Below are 25,797 nucleotides of genomic sequence, written 5' to 3'. Positions count from 1 at the left end.
ATTGCCTGCCTAGAGAAATGGAACCTAGATGGTATTTGGTACCGGGGACACAGTACCTCAATCAAGTCTCTAGTTGCCTCTGAATTAACGGTGGAAACCGGAAACACGTTTCTCACCACCCAGGCTGTGATATTTCATCTTCCTCGCAAAGGACTGTTGGACAGTCAATTGCTTACTGGAAGTAGTACAAGTGGTCTCCTGACTTCCCCTCTGGGATGATGATCGACTCCCAGCAGCAACAACAGCAGCACCAGCAGCAGTATGCGTTACACTCAAGGATCCATCGGAGGAATCCTAGTCAGGAGAGTACTCGTCAGACTTGCCAGTGACATGGCCTGCAGGACTATTGGCGTTCCTGTCTAAGGAGGAAATTGACACTGAGGAAGTTGGTGGTGTGGTTTGCAGGAGCTTGGTTACAAGAGGAAGGGATTTAGTGGTCAGTGGACTGCTTCCGCTGTCACCCAAACTTTTTGAACTTGTCAATGACTTCGGATAAATGCGCTCCTGGTGACATATAAGGGAGGATGTTCCTAGGGGGTTAACGTCCTTACCCCTACTTATTACAGCTTGACAAAGGCAACACACGGCTTGACAAATGTTGTCCGCATTTCTGTTAAAATAATCCCACACCGACGAGGTGATTTTTTTTTTTGTAATTTGACCAGGCATGTCAATTGTCATATTCGTCCCACGGACAACAGGTGTCTCCCCGGGTGCCTGACTTAAAAAAACCACCTCACCATCAGAATCCTCCTTGTCAATTTCCTCCTCAGCGCTTGCAACACCCATATCCTCATCCTGGTGTACTTCAACAGTGACATCTTCAATTTGACTATCAGAAACTGGACTGCGGGTGCTCCTTCCAGCACTTGCAGGGGGCGTGCAAATGGTGAAAGGCACAAGCTCTTCCCGTCCAGTGTTGGGAAGGTCAGGCATCGCAACCGACACAATTGGACTCTCCTTGGTGATTTGTGATTTAGAAGAATGCACAGTTCTTTGCTGTGCTTTTGCCAGTTTAGGTCTTCATTTTTCTAGCGGGAGGATGAGTGCTTCCATCCTCATGTGAATATGAACCACTAGCCATGAACATAGGCCAGGGCCTCAGCTGTTCCGTGCCACTCCGTGTCGTAAATGGTATATTGGCAAGTTTACGCTTCTCATCAGACGCTTTTGATTTTGATTTTTGGGTCATTTTACTGAACTTTTGTTTTTTGGATTTTACATGCTCTCTACTATGACATTGGGCATCGGCCTTGGCAGACGACATTGATGGCATTTCATCATCTCGGCCATGACTAGTGGCAGCAGCTTCAACAGGAGGTGGAAGTGGATCATGATCTTTCCCTATTTTACCCTCCACATTTTTGTTCTTCATTTTTTAAAGTGTGGAATTATATGCCAGTAATATATCAATAGCAATGGCCTACTGTACCGTACTACTATATATTATATACTGGTGGTCAGCAAAATTCTGCACTGTCCTACTATATATACTGCGCACAACTAAAATGCACCACAGGTATGGATGGATAGTATACTTGACGACACAGAGGTAGGTAGAGCAGTGGCCTACTGTACCGTACTGCTATATATTATATACTGGTGGTCAGCAAAATCCTGCACTGTCCTCCTACTATATATACTGTGCTCAACTAAAATGCACCACAGGTATGGATGGATAGTATACTTGATGACACAGAGGTAGGTAGAGCAGTGGCCTACTGTACCATACTGCTATATATTATATACTGGTGGTCAGCAAAATTCTGCACTGTCCTACTATATATACTGCGCACAACTAAAATGCACCACAGGTATGGATGGAGAGTATACTTGACGACACAGAGGCAGGTAGAACACTGGCCTACTGTACCGTACTGCTATATATTATATACTGTGATCAACAAAATTCTGCACTGTCCTCCTACTATATATACTGCGCACAACTAAAATGCACCACAGGTATGGATGGCTAGTATACTTGACGACACCGAGGTAGGTAGAGCAGTGGCCTACTGTACCGTACTGCTATATATTATATAATGGTTGTCAGCAAAATTCTGCACTGTCCTCCTACTATATATACTGCGCACAACTAAAATGCACCACAGGTATGGATGGATAGTATACTTGACAACACAGAGGTAGGTAGAGCAGTGGCCTACTGTACCGTACTGCTATATATTATATACTGGTGGTCAGCAAAATTCTGCACTGTCTTCCTACTATATATACTGCGCACAACTAAAATGCACCACAGGTATGGATGGATAGAATACTTGACAACACAGAGGTAGGTAGAGCAGTGGCCTACTGTACCGTACTGCTATATATTATATATTGGTGGTCAGCAAAACTCTGCACTGTCCTACTATATATACTGCGCACAACTAAAATGCACCACAGGTATGGGTGGAGAGTATACTTGACGACACAGAGGCAGGTAGAACACTGGCCTACTGTACCGTACTGCTATATATTATATACTGTGATCAACAAAATTCTGCACTGTCCTCCTACTATATATACTGCGCACAACTAAAATGCACCACAGGTATGGATGGATAGTATACTTGACAACACAGAGGTAGGTAGAGCAGTGGCCTACTGTACCGTACTGCTATATATTATATACTGGTGGTCAGCAAAATTCTGCACTCTCCTCCAACTATGTATATTGCACACAACTAAAATGCACCACAGGTATGGATGGATAGTATACTTGACGACACAGAGGTAGGTGGAGCAGTGGCCTACTGTTCCGTACTGCTATATATTATACGCTGGTGGTCAGCAAAATTCTGCACTGTCCTCCTACTATATATACTGCGCACAACTAAAATGCACCACAGGTATGGATGGATTGTATACTTGACGACACAGAGGTAGGTAGAGCAGTGGACTACTGTACCGTACTGCTATATATTATATACTGGTGGTCAGGAAAATTCTGCACTATCCTCCTACTATATATACTGCGCACAACTAAAAAGCACCACAGGTATGGATGTATAGTATAATTGACGACACAGGTAGGTAGAGCAGTGGCCTACTGTACCGTACTGCTATATATTATATACTGGTGGTCAGCAAAATTCTGCACTGTTCTCCTACTATATATACTGTGCACAACTAAAATGCACCACAGGTATGGATACATAGTATACTTGATGACACAGAGGCAGGTAGAGCAGTGGCCTACTGTACCGTACTGCTATATATTATATACTGTGATCAGCAAAATTCTGCACTGTCCTCTTTATATACTGCGCACAACTTAAATGCACCACAGGTATGGATGGATAGTATACTTGACAACACAGGTAGGTAGAGCAGTGGCCTACTGTACCGTACTGCTACATATTATATACTGGTAGTCAGCAAAATTCTGCACTGTCCTACTATATATACTGCGCACAACTAAAATGCACCACAGGTATGGACGGATAGTATACTTGATGACACAGAGGTAGGTAGAGCAGTGGCCTTCTGTACCGTACTGCTATATATTATATACTGGTGGTCAGGAAAATTCTGCACTGTCCTACTATATATACTGCACGCAACTAAAATGCACCACAGGTATGGATGGATAGAATACTTGACAACACAGAGGTAGGGAGAGCAGTGGCCTTCTGTACCGTACTGCTATATATTATATACTGGTGGTCAGCAAAATTCTGCACTGTCCTCCTACTATATATACTGCACACAACTAAAATGCACCACAGGTATGGATGGATAGTATACTTGACGACACAGAGGTAGATAGAGCAGTGGCCTACTGTATTGTACTGCTATTTATTATATACAGGTGGTCAGCAAAATTCTGCACTGTCCTCCTACTATATATACTGTGCACAACTATAATGCACCACAGATATGGATGGATAGTATACTTGACGACACCGAGGTAGGTAGAGCAGTGGCCTACTGTACCGTACTGCTATATATTATATACTGGTGGTCAGCAAAATTCTGCACTGTCCTCCTACTATATATACTGTGTACAACTAAAAAGCTAGAAAGTATTTAGTGTGGAACCGCACTAGTCTGACAATAATACTAAAGTATAAGGAATAAATGAAAAAAACAATATATGTGCAGTTAATGAATAATTCTTAAACTGCTAATGATTGGCGGTGCTCCCAGGAATTTTGTAGGTTAGACTACAATAAAAAGGAGAGGAAAGACAAAAAACCCTTGTTTGGGAGCACTCATTAGTAACGATCGAAATGTGAGTAGTGAAAGGAAATGAAATAAAACTTAACCTTTATTTCTTGAAAATAAAAAGATATATATACCTAAAGTAATATCTATAATAGAAGAGCTTGTTGACTAATGAAAAAACTTGGTGACCTTTTTAACATATGAGGTACAAGATGGTTGAAGAGGGTGAAAATATCGAAGGACAATGATGTGTTAAATATCTATATATATATATGTGATATATGTGTGGATGCCATGTGGCACCAAACGGCATTAAAGGCATCCCAAAGGAACATCACTGAGCATGCCCAAAATATAGGTATAACTGGTAGCGTAGTTGTAATGTGAAACTCGAGATTAGAGTACCAAAAAGATAAGAGAAAGAATGTTGGAATAAGTCAAAGGTTTCATTTGGGAAAGAGGCCCACTGCACCTGGTATTCTCAGGAGGTTTCCCTTCCTGATACTAAACAGGCCATGCCTGCTTAGCTTCCGAGATCGGACAAGATCGGGCGTGTTCAGGGTAGTATGGCCGTGGGCCAATGTTGGGAGGGTAATGGGAAAACCACACTCTGCTTTCTGTACTTCACATAGAATGAAAGAAATTGATCTGAAATGGTATTTCCAGATAGGAGTGTGTGTTTGTGGCAGAGAGATGTTGAGAAAGAGGCACAAGGGAATGAAAAGAGATTGAAAGGAGAAAAACAATTTGTGTGTGGGAAAGATTGTGAAGATATGTGTGTAAGTGTGTCTGCTGGTGGAAAAAGGGGTGAGAAAGGGTGTGTATTGGTGATTGTGTGAGGTATTGAGAAATGGTGAAAATGGATATTGCAGATGGGTGCTAGCTGGCTTTTGATATGGAAGAGAAAAACTTTATGTGTTGAGCATGTTGGAGCTGGGTCAAATTGGTTGTTAGTACCCTGAACACGCCCGATCTTGTCCGATCTCGGAAGCTAAGCAGGCATGGCCTGTTTAGTATCAGGAAGGGGAACCTCCTGAGAATACCAGGTGCAGTGGGCCCTTTTTCAAGAAAAATACCCATTCTCCACACTTTTGCTTCTGGAAAAACCTATTGAATCAATTTTCCTCTGATTTATGTACGGTACAGATAGCAGCAGTGACCTTTCTTTTCATTTCATTTACTTTCATTCCAACAAACGGCCCACGGCCATACTACCCTGAATACGCCCGATCCTGTCCGATCTCGGAAGCTAAGCAGGCATGGCCTGTTTAGTATCAGGAAGGGAAACCTCCTGAGAATACCAGGTGCAGTGGGCCTCTTTCCCAAATGAAACCTTCGACTTATTCCAACATTCTTTCTCTCACCTTTTTGGTACTCTAATCTCGAGTTTCACATTACAACTACGCTACCAGTTATACCTATATTTTGGGCATGCTCAGTGATGTTCCTTTGGGATGCCTTTAATGCCGTATGGTGCCACATGGCATCCACACATATATCACATATATATATATAGATATTTAACACATCATTGTCCTTCGATATTTTCACCCTCTTCAACCATCTTGTACCTCATATGTTAAAAAGGTCACCAAGTTTTTTCATTAGTCAACAAGCTCTTCTATTATAGATATTACTTTAGGTATATATATCTTTTTATTTTCAAGAAATAAAGGTTAAGTTTTATTTCATTTCCTTTCACTACTCACATTTCGATCGTTACTAATGAGTGCTCCCAAACAAGGGTTTTTTGTCTTTCCTCTCCTTTTTATTGTATTACAACTAAAAAGCACCACAGGTATGGATGGATAGTATACTTGACGACACAGAGGTAGGTAGAGCAGTGGCCTACTGTACCGTACTGCTGTATATTATATACTGGTGGTCAGCAAAATTCTGCACTGTCTTCCTACTATATATACTGCGCACAACTAAAATGCACCACAGGTATGGATGGATAGTATACTTGACGACACGGAGTAGGTAGAGCAGTGGACTACTGTACCGTACTGCTATATATTATATACTGGTGGTCAGCAAAATTCTGCACTATCCTCCTACTATATATACTGCTCACAACTAAAAAGCACCACAGGTATGGATGGATAGTATAATTGAGGACACAGGTAGGTAGAGCAGTGGCCTACTGTACCGTACTGCTATATATTATATACTGGTGGTCAGCAAAATTCTGCACTGTCCTCCTACTATATATACTGCGCACAACTAAAATGCACCACAGGTATGGATAAATAGTATACTTGATGACACAGAGGCAGGTAGAGCAGTGGCCTACTGTACCGTACTGCTATATATTATATACTGTGATCAGCAAAATTCTGCACTGTCCTCTATATATACTGCGCACAACTTAAATGCACCACAGGTATGGATGGATAGTATACTTGACGACACAGGTAGGTAGAGCAGTGGCCTACTGTACCGTACTGCTACATATTATATACTGGTGGTCAGCAAAATTCTGCACTGTCCTACTATATATACTGCGCACAACTAAAATGCACCACAGGTATGGATGGATAGTATACTTGATGACACAGAGGTAGGTAGAGCAGTGGCCTACTGTACCGTACTGCTATATATTATATACTGGTGGTCAGGAAAATTCTGCACTGTCCTCCTACTATATATACTGCGCACAACTAAAATGCACCACAGGTATGGATGGATAGAATACTTGACAACACAGAGGTAGGTAGAGCAGTGGCCTTCTGTACCGTACTGCTATATATTATATACTGGTGGTCAGCAAAATTCTGCACTGTCCTCCTACTATATATACTGCACACAACTAAAATGCACCACAGGTATGGATGGATAGTATACTTGACGACACAGAGGTAGGTAGAGCAGTGGCCTACTGTATTGTACTGCTATATATTATATACAGGTGGTCAGCAAAAATCTGCACTGTCCTCCTACTATATATACTGTGCACAACTATAATGCACCACAGATATGGATGGATAGTATACTTGACGACACAGAGGTAGGTAGAGCAGTGGCCTACTGTACCGTACTGCTGTATATTATATACTGGTGGTCAGCAAAATTCTGCACTGTCTTCCTACTATATATACTGCGCACAACTAAAATGCACCACAGGTATGGATGGATAGTATACTTGACGACACGGAGTAGGTAGAGCAGTGGACTACTGTACCGTACTGCTATATATTATATACTGGTGGTCAGCAAAATTCTGCACTATCCTCCTACTATATATACTGCTCACAACTAAAAAGCACCACAGGTATGGATGGATAGTATAATTGAGGACACAGGTAGGTAGAGCAGTGGCCTACTGTACCGTACTGCTATATATTATATACTGGTGGTCAGCAAAATTCTGCACTGTCCTCCTACTATATATACTGCGCACAACTAAAATGCACCACAGGTATGGATAAATAGTATACTTGATGACACAGAGGCAGGTAGAGCAGTGGCCTACTGTACCGTACTGCTATATATTATATACTGTGATCAGCAAAATTCTGCACTGTCCTCTATATATACTGCGCACAACTTAAATGCACCACAGGTATGGATGGATAGTATACTTGACGACACAGGTAGGTAGAGCAGTGGCCTACTGTACCGTACTGCTACATATTATATACTGGTGGTCAGCAAAATTCTGCACTGTCCTACTATATATACTGCGCACAACTAAAATGCACCACAGGTATGGATGGATAGTATACTTGATGACACAGAGGTAGGTAGAGCAGTGGCCTACTGTACCGTACTGCTATATATTATATACTGGTGGTCAGGAAAATTCTGCACTGTCCTCCTACTATATATACTGCGCACAACTAAAATGCACCACAGGTATGGATGGATAGAATACTTGACAACACAGAGGTAGGTAGAGCAGTGGCCTTCTGTACCGTACTGCTATATATTATATACTGGTGGTCAGCAAAATTCTGCACTGTCCTCCTACTATATATACTGCACACAACTAAAATGCACCACAGGTATGGATGGATAGTATACTTGATGACACAGAGGTAGGTAGAGCAGTGGCCTACTGTATTGTACTGCTATATATTATATACAGGTGGTCAGCAAAAATCTGCACTGTCCTCCTACTATATATACTGTGCACAACTATAATGCACCACAGATATGGATGGATAGTATACTTGACGACACAGAGGTAGGTAGAGCAGTGGCCTACTGTACCGTACTGCTATATATTATATACTGGTGGTCAGCAAAATTCTGCACTGTCCTCCTACTATATATACTGTGCACAACTAAAAAGCACCACAGGTATGGATGGATAGTATACTTGACGACACAGAGGTAGGTAGAGCAGTGGCCTACTGTACCGTACTGCTGTTTATTATATACTGGTGGTCAGCAAAACTCTGCACTGTCTTCCTACTATATATACTGCGCACAACTAAAATGCACCACAGGTATGGATGGATAGTATACTTGACGACACAGAGGTAGGTAGAGCAGTGGCCTACTGCACCGTACTGCTATATATTATATACTGGTGGTCAGCAAAATTCTGCACTGTCCTCCTACTATATATACTGCGCACAACTAAAATGCACCACAGGTATGGATGGATCGTATAGTTGACGACACAGAGGTAGGTAAGCAGTGGACTACTGTACTGTACTGCTATATAATACTGGTGGTCACTGGGCAGCAAAATTCTGCACTGTCCTCCTACTATATACTACAATGCAGCACAGATATGGAGCGTTTTTCAGACAGAGAACGTAGATATTTTAAGCACAATGAGCACAGATATTTGCAGCACACTGAGCACAGATATTTGCAGCACACTGAGCACAGATATTTCCAGCACACTGAGCACAGATATTTGCAGCACACTGAGCACAGATATTTGCAGCACACTGAGCACAGATATTTGCAGCACACTGAGCACAGAAACTGAGAGAATGCAGCCACGTCCTCTCCCTATCATCTCCAATGCACGAGTGAAAATGGCGGTGACGCGTGGCTCCTTAGATAGAATACAAATTCGCGAGAATCTGACAGCGGGATGATGATGTTTGGGCTCGCTCGGGTTAACCGAGCAAGGCGGGAGGATCCGAGTCTGCCTCGGAACCGTGTAAAATTGGTGAAGTTCGGGGGGTTCAGATTCCGAGGAACTGAAACCGCTCATCACTAAGGCTAACCAGTAATGTTTTCACCTGCTGATGTACTTAGGGGGTAATTCAGAGTTGATTGTAGCAGCAAATTTGTTAGCAGATGGGCAAAACCATGTACAGTGCAGGGGAGGTAGATGTAACATGTGCAGAGAGAGTTAGATTTGGGTGGGTTATATTGTTCTGTGCAGGGTAAATACTGGCTGCTTTATTTTTACACTGCCATTTAATAAAATGCAGTTATATTCAATTTGGTTCCATACTCACAATCTCCAAAAAGACTTCAAAGAGTTACAAACCAACAATAACACACAAAGGCAGCAGACCGAGGCAGGGACACATGGAGCAGAAGTAAGATAACAGCTCTTACCCATGGCCACGGTTGATCCAGGTACCCCAGCACCAGTACACCTTCCTTCTTCATGTGTCAATGTTGGATTGATCTCGGTGGTGGCCTCCAAAATTATTTTGCTGTTCAAAATAATTGAAGTCTCTTTGGTAGATTTATTGCACTGGAAAATTCACAGGGCTCATGATAAAAGAATATCATGAACTGCCCATTGACACAATAATTTCATCTTATATACTTCTAATTACAGCGTTACATGATCCAATCCAATTAACAGGCCAATCATTTACATAGACCAATCACAATTCATTTATCAGAGTATATTATTAATTTTAAAACTCCCCTTAGGGAGGATCTCCAATTTATTAGCTCAACATCTTGTAATTATGACTGTTTAATATCAAAATACATTTTACCTTTCACCTACTTTTAATTATCTTTATTCTGCAAAATACAATTGCCTATTCTGCAGAACACTAGCTAACCACAGTCTCATGACACACTGCGCAGCTGCCGTACTTCTTGTTTTCACTAACGTCAGTTTCTGCAAACATATAAAAAAAATCACTTTTAAAGCAACAGTTTATTTTATGAACAATAGACTAACTGACATCCAGCTTCCATTTTGTATTCACTTATCTATATCAGGCGTGTCAAAGTCAGAAAAATGTCTCTATGCACGTTGCCATATTTGCACCGCACACTGGTCCGCGCTGCGCATGCGTGCGCTCTCCCGTGAAGGCGCATACCCGCAATAGCGTGCACTCGCAGGCGCGGTATGCGTATTTACGGTAGAGATTATGTAGTCGTAGCGTGCGACTCATTCGTTACATATTTTCATAATTAATGTAGTTTAGAGATCATGATCCCTTTGATAGTTTCTGAAAGTTTGGTTAATATAGAAGGTCCCTGAGCTAAGGAATCCCTCTTTGTATCGTACGAAGGGTCTAACAGGAATCATACAGCAGTGTTTGGTACCCATCGGAAGAGTATTTAATTAGCAATATTCCGGTGTTGGTTTGGAGCGTATTAATCGCTCGTGCGAATAGTTATGGACATAAGAAGTTTATGTCCATTTCTATTATTTACTCATACTCAGGTATGCGGCGGGAAACCCAGTTTCCCACCCACCTGAGCTGTTGGAAATCGTCACAGCCCACCTGTATGAATCACCCTATGACCTTTTGTTATGATGCAGGGCCGAATTCCTTCGGCCAATGGACAATGGGATTGCAGGGACTATGAGATTGCATTGTGTGTGGGGCATAAATAGGCAGGCCGACCATATCCAACTTCTCACTCTCTCTCATCAACGGTTATCTGCTGATAGCCGGGAGCTGGATATCGAGGCGCATGCGATCGTTACCCTTTGTGCGTAAGTTTCTCTCCGTAATCATTGTCTTTCTGTGAGCCAATTTCTCTCATCTCTCTCCGTCTCTCTCTCTCTCTCTCTCTCTCCTCTTTTCTCGTATATCTCTCATAGTATTATAGCATTGTATTGTATTGCATTTAGGTCAGTGTAGTATTGTCTTTCTGTATTTATTGTTTAGTTCTGTGGTTAGGAAGTCTCTGTTATATTGTAGTGTATCATTTGTACTGTTATCCCCTTTTTACAAGTATATTAGATATAATACAGTTAATAGGCTTTGGAACCTAAACCAGTATCTGTGTATTTTCTATAGTGTGAAGTGTTCACTTGAGCGTCGGTGACGCTCAAGCAGCTTTGTAGTTAGTCAGGTTACACAAGGTTGCACTTACACCCTGTACTCACATTAAGGTATTCAGTGTATTTCATTGGTATTAGGTTTAGAAATAAAGGTATAGTGTTGTGAGCGTCTGCTTCGCTGGTGACCTCCTCGTGGTCTCGAGCGTAGGCTACGCTACAGCGAACCATTCCCCTAGACATAACCAATAACGTGTCCTGTGATCACTGGACCGCGAGCGAACGTGACGCTTGAGCGTCTCGCCTACGGCCGAGCGATCGTTACGCCAATAGCGTACCATTACGGTACTTCTTAAGTAAACAGCGTACAGTGTTCTTAGCTTCATAAAGGGTTGTTTATACGACAAAGGAATTTGACATTGTCAATTGGGGGCTCGTCCGATCCTTCTCATATCTGCACTAGGTAGATCAGCAGACATTTTCCCTCCAGCAAAGGGTGGGAGGTTGTCTCGCAGTGCTGACGGGATAAGCGTCTGCTTCGCTTAGATAAAGAGTGCTGAAGGAATCCGGGAACCGGAAGTAAGAACAAAACGCTTGTGTCTTTTAAAACTGTTTTATTTCTCTTCTGTCTTGCGTATACACGCACGCATACATTTATCTGCATTTCTTTTTCAATTTCGTATATCACTATTCCTGTTTGCAAATTTTATAGTTGATAGAAAGTGCTAAAAAGAGATTTGCTGTTATTTCATAGTAAAGGTAATAGTTAAAGTATAGAACAAACACACGGTTTGTCTGAGGTACAAGGCAGTCAGTGTGGATTGCGGTAGATGATCAGGGATCATTTACATTGATAAAAATATATTGTGTTACGGTGGATCTTTGCATTGCGTACACGTGTCTCTAACAAAGACTAGCGTACGCAATCCAAAGGCAGACGCACGCAGCGTTCATTACGCAACGTAGCGTCCGGTTACGCCCACGTAGCTCAAGACACGAAAAGTTGGATTTTAGCGCAAAGCGATAATTAGCGCAAAGGCGATAAGTAACGCACAGCGGTAAATAACGCGACGCGGTAAATAACGCAAATCTATTTTTGGAAAAATTTGAAATTTAGTTTAACAGATCCTGCTCCTAATTGGTAACACGGTTGGACTGAAGACAATTTCTGCGCAGAAATAGATATAGAAACAAAGTGTACATGTGTTGAGTGAGTGTGTTTTATATCACATAAGTTTATATAACTTAGAGGTTGAACCAAAAGGAAAGTCGGGTACTCGTCAAGGGACATACGTGTAAGTGACATATACGGTGGCTAGGGAGGCATCCTTGGTTAAATAAATATTCGAGCATTAGAGTATAGCGGACCGCAAGGTAACAAGACCAGGAGGTCGCAAGGTAACAAGACCAGGAGGTCGCAAGGTAACAAGACCAGGAGGTCATAAGGTACAAGAAGGTCCGCTATAGAGATCAGTGGCACAACCCCTGGGGGCGTTGGTGCAGAACCCATATAGGCCATAAAAGCTCTGCTGAAGGAATCGCAGTAGAAAGTTTCGATTCCATTGATCTCTCAGTACATAAGAAGTAGTCTTATGTACTGAACGATTGTACCGCACGTAATTGTGTGCAATAGTTAGTAATCTGACCTAATACCATTAGAGTAAAGTGGTCACAAACGCTATTTGTACATTCTGACGTGATTTGTGTAATTTTTTATTTTTGGAAGGGAAGTTCGCTGGTCACTCGGGAACTATCCAACAACCAATACTTGCTGGGGAACGCGCCCCAGTAAATAAAGGTTCACAGGGGCCCTGGGTTGGGTACCGCAGCTCTGGATACAGTGATTGCAGCACAGGCCAACGTGGGCGAGAAGTAAGTGGGGTACTTGGTAAACCGCCACCGCCGGCCTGCCCAGGACTTCTTGGTTTGTTTGTAAGGGTTCGCTGAAAGCCTTGATATTCAAGGAGGAATAAGCAAACGCCTGCAGATTATGGGGGCCAGTTGTTCAGGTAGGGGGCGATCAACCTCGGTTCGGGTTGATTCAGAGAACCGATCAATTGGGTCGGCAAGGTACATCATGTGTGAAAAATACGGAAGTCACACAGAAATTTTATGTGATGAATGGGAAAGAATGACTGTACAAGACAGGGACAAATTCCCAAGAATAGGTAGCTTCAGTCCAGAAGTGTTACAAAATTTAAGGAGGAGGATAAGTCTCATTGAACCAACGAAGAGACAAAATAAACATTATGAATATTTACAGTTATGGCAACAGGAAAGTGAATTACAAAGAGAGTCTATTGACTTTTCTGACTCTTATCTTGAGAGGAGAGACATGGCATCGGGGAGGATTGTGGTTGCGGAGAGAAGCACAGGGTTAAACAATAAAAACGCTCTTAGCAACTGTAGTATAGATTATAAGAATAAGTGTAATAAATGTAACAATGATTATTGTAATACTGTTGAATGTACAACTATTAACCTATGCAAGTTGCACCCCATGTCAAACTTCCCTCAGGAATACAAACAAGAAAGTGAGCCCAGAGCGATGTCGGCACCTCTTCCAGCAGCCATCCTACAAGACATCCAGGTGGACGCGACCAAATTGGTAAAGGCAATAATCAAACCCCCTAACGGAGGGTCAGGTAAGGTCGTGTCCACAGGTACGTACAATGTTTCATATCACGCACAAACAGATGTACCCCAAAATGTAAGACCAACACAAGATGATGTAACTGAGTTCGATCTGGCCAGGGTGATCTCAGTCCCCAATGGGAAGACTGACGATCAGGGAATTACTCCCGTCAAGGACAGTGCAATGCGCTGTCTCTGGTCCCGGACCGAATTAAACTCAATTATGTCTGAATTTCCTGATCCTAGGAAAAATCTAGCCAAATGTCAGAAGTTTATTAAAGAACTAGGAAACGCCACAGAACCCACCAACAAAGGGTGGCGGACAGTGCTGAGGGCATGTTTGCCCTCCAGTGTTAACCCTGCGAAGTTCATTGCTGATTGTAATTTAGACACGGAGGTACCTTGTACGGAGGAACACAATCAGGAATGTATTAGGCAGATTAACCGACAATTAGGAATATATTTCCCAGCCACTGTCAAGTGGAATGAAATTTTCTCCATAAGGCAAAACGAAAGGGAAAGTATTTCTGGTTATTTCAATCGAGCACTGCAAATAATGGCTAGAAACACTGGGATCACAGACATCAAGACAAATGCACAACATAAAGGAATGGCGGTTAAGGTATTAATGAATGGTTTAAAGGATGAACTAAAAACAAGGGTACAGACCACCAATCCAAACTGGAGAGATATCTCGGTGGCCGCACTAAGGGAGACCGTCATCAATCATGATCGGAATATCACCAGATACAGAGAGTCACTGAGAGATAAGGTAATGGAAGCAAGTATACAGGCTATGACCACGAAGCAGCCTGCGTATGTACCACCAAACCCTGTAAGTAAGTCAACTGTTGTAATATGTTATTATTGTCATAAAAAGGGACACCTTGCAAGAGATTGTAGATCAAGAGAAAGACGACACCATAACCATGATGTTCAAGGAAGCAGGGAGATACAGGGAAAACGGTTGATGATGATGAGCATCCGAGCGTTTGAGGAGGCATCAAATCAACCAAAACCTCAGGTCATTGACACGTGGAGGAAGCCCAGGATTTGTTATCATTGTAGGAGAGAAGGGCATTATGCTAGCAACTGTAATAACCCACATAAAGTTAGACCCCCTAGACCAAGAAATGAGCAAAAGTTATGACACACCAAATTATAATCAGGGATCATATAGGAAGAATTTTGGGCCACACCCATAATATATAGTCAGGAAAGGTGATCATTAGGACTGATGGTAAGCCTGAGGTGACGGTTAATAAAGTGGGAGGTCATTCACTGAAGACACAGGAATGACCAGGTGAAAAAGTTGTAAATGTATTTGTGAAATGTTTTTTTTTTCTCTCTCTCTCTCTATCCCCATCTCTGACGAGTATTGGTAAGGATCCACACATTGCATATCCACTTGGTCCTTGCAGAAGTCTACCAAACCCCAGCATGACCTCCGCCACAATGTATTTCTGGCCAGATACAGACAGTGGAGTAATGCAGGTGCTGGTGGGAGGGACTGCTCAAGGAGACACATAGTTATGACAGCCTAATAAGTCTAACAATGTTTTCTTAATGTTGACAATGTTTAAAAAAAAAAAATGCTTTGATTCTCTTTTCCTATTGATGGTTAATGTCGAGTTATGTAATATATATATGCACATGAATTGTTCTCTATCTCTTTTGTTTTTTTTGTTTTCTCTCTCTTCTCACTCATGTTTCCATGGTTTAAAGATGGTATGTCACCCCTCAGTTGGACCAATGGTAATGCCAGATTTTTGCTCCTTACAGAAAGATCGCTGGTTGGGAAGGAATATTGCATCACCAGAATGTTCGTTTGGAAGACTGAGAGACAGCAACTTTGAGAAGACAGCAGAACAAGAAGAACAACAAGACGAGAGAACTTATTATCGTAACGAGTTCTCTCCCCCTCAAACTGATTTTCTTATACCCCCTTTACAAAATGTCTTCTTTTCTCCTCCTGTAAGATGGACTTGCCCCAAGAGACTGTGATATGGATTTTTCCGTTAACCATGATGTTGACCAGAGCAGTCTGTTTCGGTGAGAGTACCAGTGAGGTCGAGAAAGGATCCAGAAAGGTCCTGATGACTGAGACGGAGGTGTAAATTTCCAATAGCAACCCAATCACCAAGCAAAGGCGAGTACCGGGCACGATCTAACAACCATGTTATCTGTAAACATTTTCTTTGAAGGATTGTTAGCTCAAAAAGAAAACTGTATCAGTAGGCTCGGTAACAATAATGCCAATTCAGGTTTAATAACCCTAGGGACCGGCATCCATTGAGTGACTATCACTCCTTAGTGGGTAGCGTGTTAAAATGAGACAAAATTTTTGGGTATGTTCTCAAGTACCTCAAGGGCATAGCAAATCAGGGCTAGTACCATTTCCTTTAACGGTAGGGGAGGTACTTGAGCTAAAGGGTGGGAGACCGGTGGACCGGAGGTTTAACATCTCCAGCCCTCCTAGTTTGAAGCTCCACCAATACCATGTGGATAGGTCCCTCTTATGTTTTAATATCTCCAATCCCCGTAAGCCGGGAAATTGGGAAGTGTCATGGAGCAACCTTACCATGACCTTTTCACACAGAGCAGATAGAATGCCTACAGATACAGAGCTCGTACGCCACATAGCCAGTAGAGGAAAATCTTTTCGGTATCGATATACCTTAGGAAATAGGATTACTAGAGTTGGAGAGGTATCACCAGGATACTGTGCACATATCGTACAAACTGATACGTGCATTAAGCAGATGGAAGAATTAGGGTCAGGAGATTTCACCTGGAAGGTTTGTAACATGGTCATGTCCTTCTCCGTCCCTTATGTTCTCCCCGATGACGCATATTTCATATGCGGGAGAAAGGCATACAAGTGGCTTGCCCCAAACTCTGAAGGATTGTGTTATATTGGAAAAGTATTGCCTGAAGTGATGACTGTTACACATGACAAAATGAAGGACATACACCGTGTTGCCCAAGCTCCTTATACTCACACTCATTACGAGCACCGAGTTAAAAGACAACTGTCAGAAAGGTTAGAGCATCCGGCCTCTGATCTTATCCATGAATCCACCGGGATTCAGGTTCTGGTAGCGTTAGATTTCACTCGTACCGCTCGAGGAGTGATGAATTATAAATACATTTCCGCACTCGCCAATTTGTTAGATAATATCACTGAAATGTATGATGACACGTTTAGGTACACTGGAAGAGAACTCCAAGCTTACAAAACAGAACTAGTTCAGCATAGGATGGTTCTTAATTATCTTACAGCAGTAACAGGTGGATATTGTGTTACATTGGCAACACAGTACGGTATAAAGTGTTGCACGTATATCACAAATAACACCGAGGATCCGGTAGAGGTCATAGACCAAAAGATGGATGATATTCTGCAATTAAAATGGGAATTTCGTCGAAAACACAATCTCACCCTTGCTGCTGTAGGTAATGAGCTGACTGGTTGGGTGTCATGGTTGAACCCGCGAAATTGGTTCTCCGGTTTGGGAGACTGGGCTCAAGGAGTCATAATGGATGTTGGAAAGTTTCTACTATGTATCTTGGGTGTCATTATATCGATTGGATTGATATTTAGATGCGGGCAGGCTTTAATGAGGTGCAAACAAAGTACAAAAGTGATGAGCTTGAGGAGTGAGGAAACCGTAATTAACCTGGATTTGATTTATGACCCAATGATAGAAACCAGAATGTGATGAAAATGCGATTATACGGTCCGTTTCTTTCACCTGTTTTTCTGCTTTTCTCCAAGATACAAAGACCCCCCCCTTGGACGAGGAAGTTGGCGAGACGCTATACAGACAACAGACAAGCACCAAAGAAAAAGATTTGACAACTTTAAATATGGACACTTGATGAACTTTGCCATGGATCCCCAGTTTCCCTAGTACTTTTAAACTCACGCTAGCCCAACATTTTTTGTAAATCTGATGGCTCAGACAAAGCTATTTGCTCATGCCCAAGGAGCAATACAGCGCAAAGAAGACGACTCTCAACAGATACCGAACACAACTTCGACGACAGATGTACATTTCCCTGACATAGAATATCATTGCATTTTCCATAAGTGTTCTTTATCTTCATCTCTACAACCCTCAGGTAATAACACACATAGTCGATAGGGAATACAGGCACAGATATCAGCAACCACATACCTCCCCCCATTCATGTATCATCAACTAAAATGTGCATCCCCATTTTTGTTACAACTATAGCCGAAATGAGCTCGGTAGAGTTTGACAGCCCATCCACAGACCCTTAGTACGGGATAAGAAGGAATTCAAATGTATACTTCGCAATACCTCGAAGCTTGATTTACGACACGTACGGCACGATGATACATGACCCTCCAAACATGGACTCATACACACATGCTTCTACTTTCTCACTAGGTCATACCCTTTTTTCACACCTACTCCTCTCTTCTTCCCTACCCCACCATGGAAATCAATTAACCCCTGACTTACATTTTTCTCCTTAAATGTTTTGTGGCAGTTATTATTGACTGCCAAAGGGTGGACTGTCAAAGTCAGAAAAATGTCTCTATGCACGTTGCCATATTTGCACCGCACACTGGTCCGCGCTGCGCATGCGTGCGCTCTCCCGTGAAGGCGCATACCCGCAATAGCGTGCACTCGCAGGCGCGGTATGCGTATTTACGGTAGAGATTATGTAGTCGTAGCGTGCGACTCATTCGTTACATATTTTCATAATTAATGTAGTTTAGAGATCATGATCCCTTTGATAGTTTCTGAAAGTTTGGTTAATATAGAAGGTCCCTGAGCTAAGGAATCCCTCTTTGTATCGTACGAAGGGTCTAACAGGAATCATACAGCAGTGTTTGGTACCCATCGGAAGAGTATTTAATTAGCAATATTCCGGTGTTGGTTTGGAGCGTATTAATCGCTCGTGCGAATAGTTATGGACATAAGAAGTTTATGTCCATTTCTATTATTTACTCATACTCAGGTATGCGGCGGGAAACCCAGTTTCCCACCCACCTGAGCTGTTGGAAATCGTCACAGCCCACCTGTATGAATCACCCTATGACCTTTTGTTATGATGCAGGGCCGAATTCCTTCGGCCAATGGACAATGGGATTGTAGGGACTATGAGATTGCATTGTGTGTGGGGCATAAATAGGCAGGCCGACCATATCCAACTTCTCACTCTCTCTCATCAACGGTTATCTGCTGATAGCCGGGAGCTGGATATCGAGGCGCATGCGATCGTTACCCTTTGTGCGTAAGTTTCTCTCCGTAATCATTGTCTTTCTGTGAGCCAATTTCTCTCATCTCTCTCCGTCTCTCTCTCTCTCTCTCTCTCTCTCTCTCTCTCCTCTTTTCTCGTATATCTCTCATAGTATTATAGCATTGTATTGTATTGCATTTAGGTCAGTGTAGTATTGTCTTTCTGTATTTATTGTTTAGTTCTGTGGTTAGGAAGTCTCTGTTATATTGTAGTGTATCATTTGTACTGTTATCCCCTTTTTACAAGTATATTAGATATAATACAGTTAATAGGCTTTGGAACCTAAACCAGTATCTGTGTATTTTCTATAGTGTGAAGTGTTCACTTGAGCGTCGGTGACGCTCAAGCAGCTTTGTAGTTAGTCAGGTTACACAAGGTTGCACTTACACCCTGTACTCACATTAAGGTATTCAGTGTATTTCATTGGTATTAGGTTTAGAAATAAAGGTATAGTGTTGTGAGCGTCTGCTTCGCTGGTGACCTCCTCGTGGTCTCGAGCGTAGGCTACGCTACAGCGAACCATTCCCCTAGACATAACCAATAACGTGTCCTGTGATCACTGGACCGCGAGCGAACGTGACGCTTGAGCGTCTCGCCTACGGCCGAGCGATCGTTACGCCAATAGCGTACCATTACGGTACTTCTTAAGTAAACAGCGTACAGTGTTCTTAGCTTCATAAAGGGTTGTTTATACGACAAAGGAATTTGACATTGTCAGGCGTTATGGTGTGTAATAATGTGTAAGGGGCATTATGTATTTATAATAATGTGTAAAGGGCGTTACGGTGTGTAATAATGTCTAAGGGGCATTATGTATTTATAATAATGTGAAAAGGGCGTTACAGTGTGTAATAATGTGTAAGGTGCATTACGTATTTATAATAATCTGTAAAGGGCATTACGGTGTGTAATAATGTGTAATGGGCATGACGGATGTATAATTATGTGTAATGGGCATTATGGTGTGTAATAATGTGTAATGTGCATTACGGATGTATAATAATGTGTAATGGGCATGACGGATGTATAATCATGTGTAATGGGAATTACAGTGTGTAGAATAATGTGTTATGGGCATTACAGTGTGTAATAATGTGTAATGGGTGTCAAAGTCGAAAAATATCGTTATTCACATTGCCATATACTAACCCCAATGCGCACGCCCACTGCTCGTGCATGCAGTCTGCCGTGCGTGCACATGTCCGCAAATTGCGTACACTCGCTCCGGCAATTACGCGCATGACATGCGTATGTACGGTAGAGTTTATGGGCTTGTAGCGGGCGACTCGTTTATAGTACAATTAACCCACATAGCGTGTTTTATAGATAATATTCCCCTTAACAATGTCAGTAAGTTTGTTTAGTTTAAACGGTTTCAGGGACTTGGGAATTCCTCTTTACATGATACAAAGGGTCTGACAAAGGTTGAACAGCGGTGTCTGGTACCTAACTGAAGAGTATTTTATTAGAAACATTCCGGTGTTGGTTAGGAAGAGATCGGTCGCTCCAGCGTATAGTTATATGTAAAAGTAGTTTATGGACATTTACAGTATTTGCAGTTCATTACACATGCAGGGGGGATCCAGAGGATGCCTCCCACCTGAGCAGTTGGAGAGAGACACATTCCACCCGTACGAACCCACCTATGACCTTTTGTTATAGTGCAAAGAGACATTCCTGTGTCCAATGAACAATGAGATTGTAAGGACCATTGTATTGTGAATGTAGGCTGTAAATATAAGGCAGCCAGCCTGGGCCAGCTCACTCACTTCTCTCAACAAAGGTTTTCATCATTGATTAACTTGGAGCTGGTTTCCAGATTGCGCCTGCGATTCATTCCCACGTGTGTAAGTTTTTCTCTGTGGCCATTTCGTTACTCTGTATGTATGCAATTGTTCTTTTGTAGCTAACTTATATTATAAGTGTTTGCCATTTATCCTCTTTCTGTTTATTTGTATTTGCAATCGTTTGCTAATGTTTGTATTTCTGCTTAGTTATTGTGTTTAGGTATTAATGTCAGGTCTGTAGTGTATGAACTGTTTTTGTTTTTCCCTTTTCTTACGTACTAAATATCGTCAGTAAAGGTGTTGGAACCTTAGCAAGGAGTGTGTGTTTCACTAGTTAGTATAAAGGGTTTCTGAGCGTCTCAATCGCTCAAACAGCTTTCATATTATCTGGGTTAATCAGCGTTTCATTGTGGTAGTATTACAGTACTAAGGTCTACAGTATAAGCATACCCTTACAGTGTGTTGTTACAAGGTTGTCTGTGTGTAGATCAGTGAGCGTCAGCGCCGCTCATATCCCGCTCTTGCGGTACAGCGTCCGCTACGCTCATAGCGTAGCATTACGGTACTCGGGCCGCCTATAGCGTGCTCGATACCAAGCGTAAGCCGTGAGCGAATGTGCTGCTCGTGCGTCTCGACCACGGCCTAGCGTCTGCTACGCTAAGTGCGTACCATTATGGCACCTCGTGCGTCTATTGCGTATGTTGTAAGTATATAGCTTAGGTTCAAGATAAATAATTAGCTTTATCATGGGCATTATGGATGTAAAATAATGTGTAATGGGCATTACGGTATGTAATAATGTGTAATGGGCATTACGGATTTATAATTATGTGTAAAGGGCATTATGGTGTGTATTAATATGTCATGTGCGTTACAGACGTATAATAATATGTAATGGGCATTGTGGTTTGTGGCATAATGTTTAATGGGCATTCCAGATGTAAAATAATGTCTAATGGGCATTACGTATGTGTAATAATGTGTAATGGGCATTACGGATGTATAATTATGTGTAAAGGGCACTATGATGTGTAATAAAGTGTAATGTGCATTACGGATGTATAATAATGTATAATGGGCATTACGGTTTTGTAGCATAATGTGCAATGGGCATTACGGTGTGTAATGAGCATTATGGATGTATAAATATGTGTAATGGGCATTACGGTTTGTAATAATGTGTTATGTGCATTTCGGATGTATAATAATGTGTAAAGGGCATTACAGTTTATAATAATGTGTAATGGGCATTACGGATGGATAATGTGTAATGGGCAATACGGTGTGTGATAATGTGTAATGGACATGACAGTGTGTAATAATGTGTAATGTGCAGTACGGATGTATAATAATGTGTAATGGACACGACGGTGTGTGGCATAATGTGTAATGGGCATTACGCTGTTTGGTATAATGTGCAATGGGCATTACGGTGTGTAATGAGCATTACAGTGTGTAACAATGTGTAATGGGCATTACATATGTATAATAATGTGCAATGGGCATTACGGTGTGCAGTATAATGTGTAATGTGCATTTTAGTGTCCAGTAATGTGTAATGGGCATTACAGTGTGTAATGCGCATTACAGTGTGTAACAATGTGTAATGGGCATTACAGATGTATAATAATGTGTAATGGGCATTACAGTGTATAGCATAATGTGCAATGTGCATTTCAGTGTGTAATAATGTGTAATGGCATTACGGTGTGTAATAATGTGTAATGGACATTACGGATGTTTAATAATGTGTAATAGGCATTACGGTGTGTAGCATAATGTGTAATGGGCATTATTGAGTATAATGGGCATTATGGTGTGTAATAATGTGCAATGGGCATTATGGATGTATTATTATGTGTAATGGGCATTTTGGTGTGTAATAATGTGTAATGGGCATTACGGATGTATAATAATGTGTAATGGGCATTACAGTTTTGTAGCATAATGTGTAATGGGCATTACGGTGTGTGTAATAATATGTACTGGGAATTATGGTGTGTAATGTGTAATGGACATTATGGATGTGTAGTAATGTTTAACGGGCATTACAGTTTGTATCATAATGTGTAATGGACATTACAGTGTGTAATAATGTGTAAAGAGCATTGCGGTGTGTGGTATATTATGTAATAGGCATTATGGTGTATAATAATGTGTAATGGGCATTACGGTGTGTAGCATAATGTGTAATGGGCATTACTGAGTAAAATAGGCATTACAGATGTAGAATAATGTGTAATGGGCATTTCAGATCGGTAATAATGTGTAATAGGCATTACGGATGTATAATTAAGTGTAAATGGCATTTTGGTGTGTAATAATGTGTAATGGGCATTATGAATGTATAATTAAGTGTAATAGGCATTATGGTGTGTGTAATAATAAGTACTGGACATTACGGTGTGTAATGTGTATTGGGCATTACGGTGTATATAATAATGTCTTATGGGCATTACGGCTTTATAATAATGTGTAATGAACATTACGGTGTGTAATGTGTAATTGGCAATATGGTGTGTAATAATGTGTAATGTGCATTACAGATGTATAATAATGTGTAAAAGGCATTAAGGATGTGTAATAATGTGTAATAGGCATTACGGTGTGTAATAATGTGTAATGGGCATTACGGACATATAATAATGTGTAATGTGCACTAAGGATTGTAGAATAATGTGTAACGGGCATTAAAGATGTGTAGTAAGGCGCCCATAACTTTATTGTGATTACATAAACCTTTCTTAAGCTAGCTTATCACTAAAATAAAACAACACGCACACTGAAATAAAGACACGGACACGGTAGCTGGAGTTAAAGGTCAGACGATATTTATTGATTGCTGACCAACTCTTTAAACTATAATTGTAATTGAATTGGAATTAATTTAGATTGTAGAGTTAAATTTAAATTGGAGGATGGCAAAGGAAAGTCGCTACCAGACACCAGCTCCAGTCACCTAGATGAAAACCAACAAACCATGGAGGGGAGTACCCAAACCCCGCCTCCTTCCTGCATAACCCGCATTGTGCTGGCCTCACCACTCTTTTCTCTGGCAAATGTTCGGTTCCCGCATGGGAACGTCTAAATGTCCAACTGCAAGAGAAGGACACACCTGCCGTCCTTCTAAAGAGGGTGCTCCACAATGACCACTTATGCCTGTTTGACCGCTGGTTGGTAGTGACTTCCCGCCAATCTGGCTTTCAATAGCCAACTGAAGGAACAAAACAAAGTAAATGTAATCAGGGAGGGCGGGAGTGCATACAATAAGTGGCAAGAGGAAGTCTGAGGCACATGATCCTGCCCTATATACTAACATAAGGCCAACCCTTTAAAGCTTGATGGACAACCCTCTAATCCTATAGGAAAAACCACCGGAAATATGATCTGCCTAGCAACTGCTTAGTCATCAAACAACCAATCACCAAAAGTTGGGCTCTTATATGGCCTCAGGCTTATGCAGCCTTCAGCTAATCTAAGACGACCACTTATGCCTGTTTGACCGCTGGTTGGTAGCGACTTCCTGCCACCAAAGGTTTACAAAACCGCCACCGCCATCCGAACCAGCAAATAATAACAAACTAAGAACAAACTAAAGAGCCCTAACGAAAAGGACCAAAAACATCCTCCAGGAAAACCTGCACTACGGAGAAAGATGCACCCCATCCTCCTTGTAGAACTGCCGATTACGCAGCACAAGTAAAGGATGCCTGATAGCTACTCCACCTATGGCCCTAACAAACAGAGACACTGCCGAGTTCACCTTCTTGCGAGCCTTCTCCAGAGCCGAGAAACGCACCGCACCACGCCAATGAAAACGCAGAACTATCTCCGACCACACAATACGGACTCCCGGCCAGTGACAACGAATTGCCACCAAATCCGCCTTAATGGACAAAATTAAATCTATGCCCTTAACTCGGCCCAAATCATTCCCACCTATTTGCAGGATAATACAACTGGGGCGACCCCAGCGGCGCTCACGGTGAAAAAGGAGCCGCGACAAATCACCCCACAGCATGCCCCTGACACCTAACCAACGCAACTCCCTGGACCCAAAAACATCAGCTGCCCTAAGTGCCATGAGATGCCTCGCCGCCCCAAAATCAACAACAGCTGAAAAAGAAAAACACCCTAACATCAGAAATGTGAACACAAAACAAAACATATATAATGCAATAAACAGAAATAACCCAAGTGAAGGAGAAAACTCAAAAAACCTCCCGTGGACCTTAAGAGAACAGCCAATTGAAATTAGGCCCCCTCGGAGGAAAATGTAAAAATTCACTTCACACCCTCGATTCCTGAACGGTAAGCGTTCAAAAACCAACGAGTAAACACGTTTTTGGGTTAGTGCAACAGGCGCACCTACATCTTATCAAAACGGACATAAGACTTATAGGAGGCGGACTTCCAATGGCCCAGCTCCCGAATAGCCGCCGGGGATGAACCCGTAGCCGCTGCATGGGTAGCCACCCCAATCCGAAAGGAATGGGTACCGAAGTGCGCCCCGCGCAAGCCCAACGCCTCCAAACATTTCTTAGACAGCAGCAAATTGAAACTTCATCAGCGGGCCAGCGTGCGCGTGCACCAGCAACTGGTCGCCCTCCGAAGGCCTCAACCGGAGATACTCCTGCGCCAACCGCAGCCGGCAAACACTCGCTTCCTCCTGGGCCTCCAAGGACACCCAGCGACCCCGACCTGTTTGATCTGTCTGGACCGCACAATCCTACAGAGCAACAGGCCATCCTGCAG

The 25,797-nt window shown here is 42.2% G+C and overlaps 2 pseudogenes; one reads left to right on the top strand and one right to left on the bottom strand.

The window, feature by feature from the left end:
- Positions 1-4,630: 4,630 nt before the first annotated feature.
- LOC134983547 (5S ribosomal RNA) lies at positions 4,631-4,748 on the bottom strand (annotated as a pseudogene).
- Positions 4,749-5,368: 620 nt separating this feature from the next.
- On the top strand, positions 5,369-5,486 carry LOC134983546 (5S ribosomal RNA; annotated as a pseudogene).
- The last annotated feature ends 20,311 nt before the right edge of the window (positions 5,487-25,797 follow it).

Source organism: Pseudophryne corroboree (genome assembly GCF_028390025.1).
Source record: "Pseudophryne corroboree isolate aPseCor3 chromosome 3 unlocalized genomic scaffold, aPseCor3.hap2 SUPER_3_unloc_17, whole genome shotgun sequence".
NCBI classification, from domain to species: Eukaryota; Metazoa; Chordata; class Amphibia; order Anura; family Myobatrachidae; genus Pseudophryne; species Pseudophryne corroboree.
The sequence above is the reverse complement of the archived record's forward strand: the minus strand, read 5'-3'. Positions and strand labels throughout refer to the sequence as shown.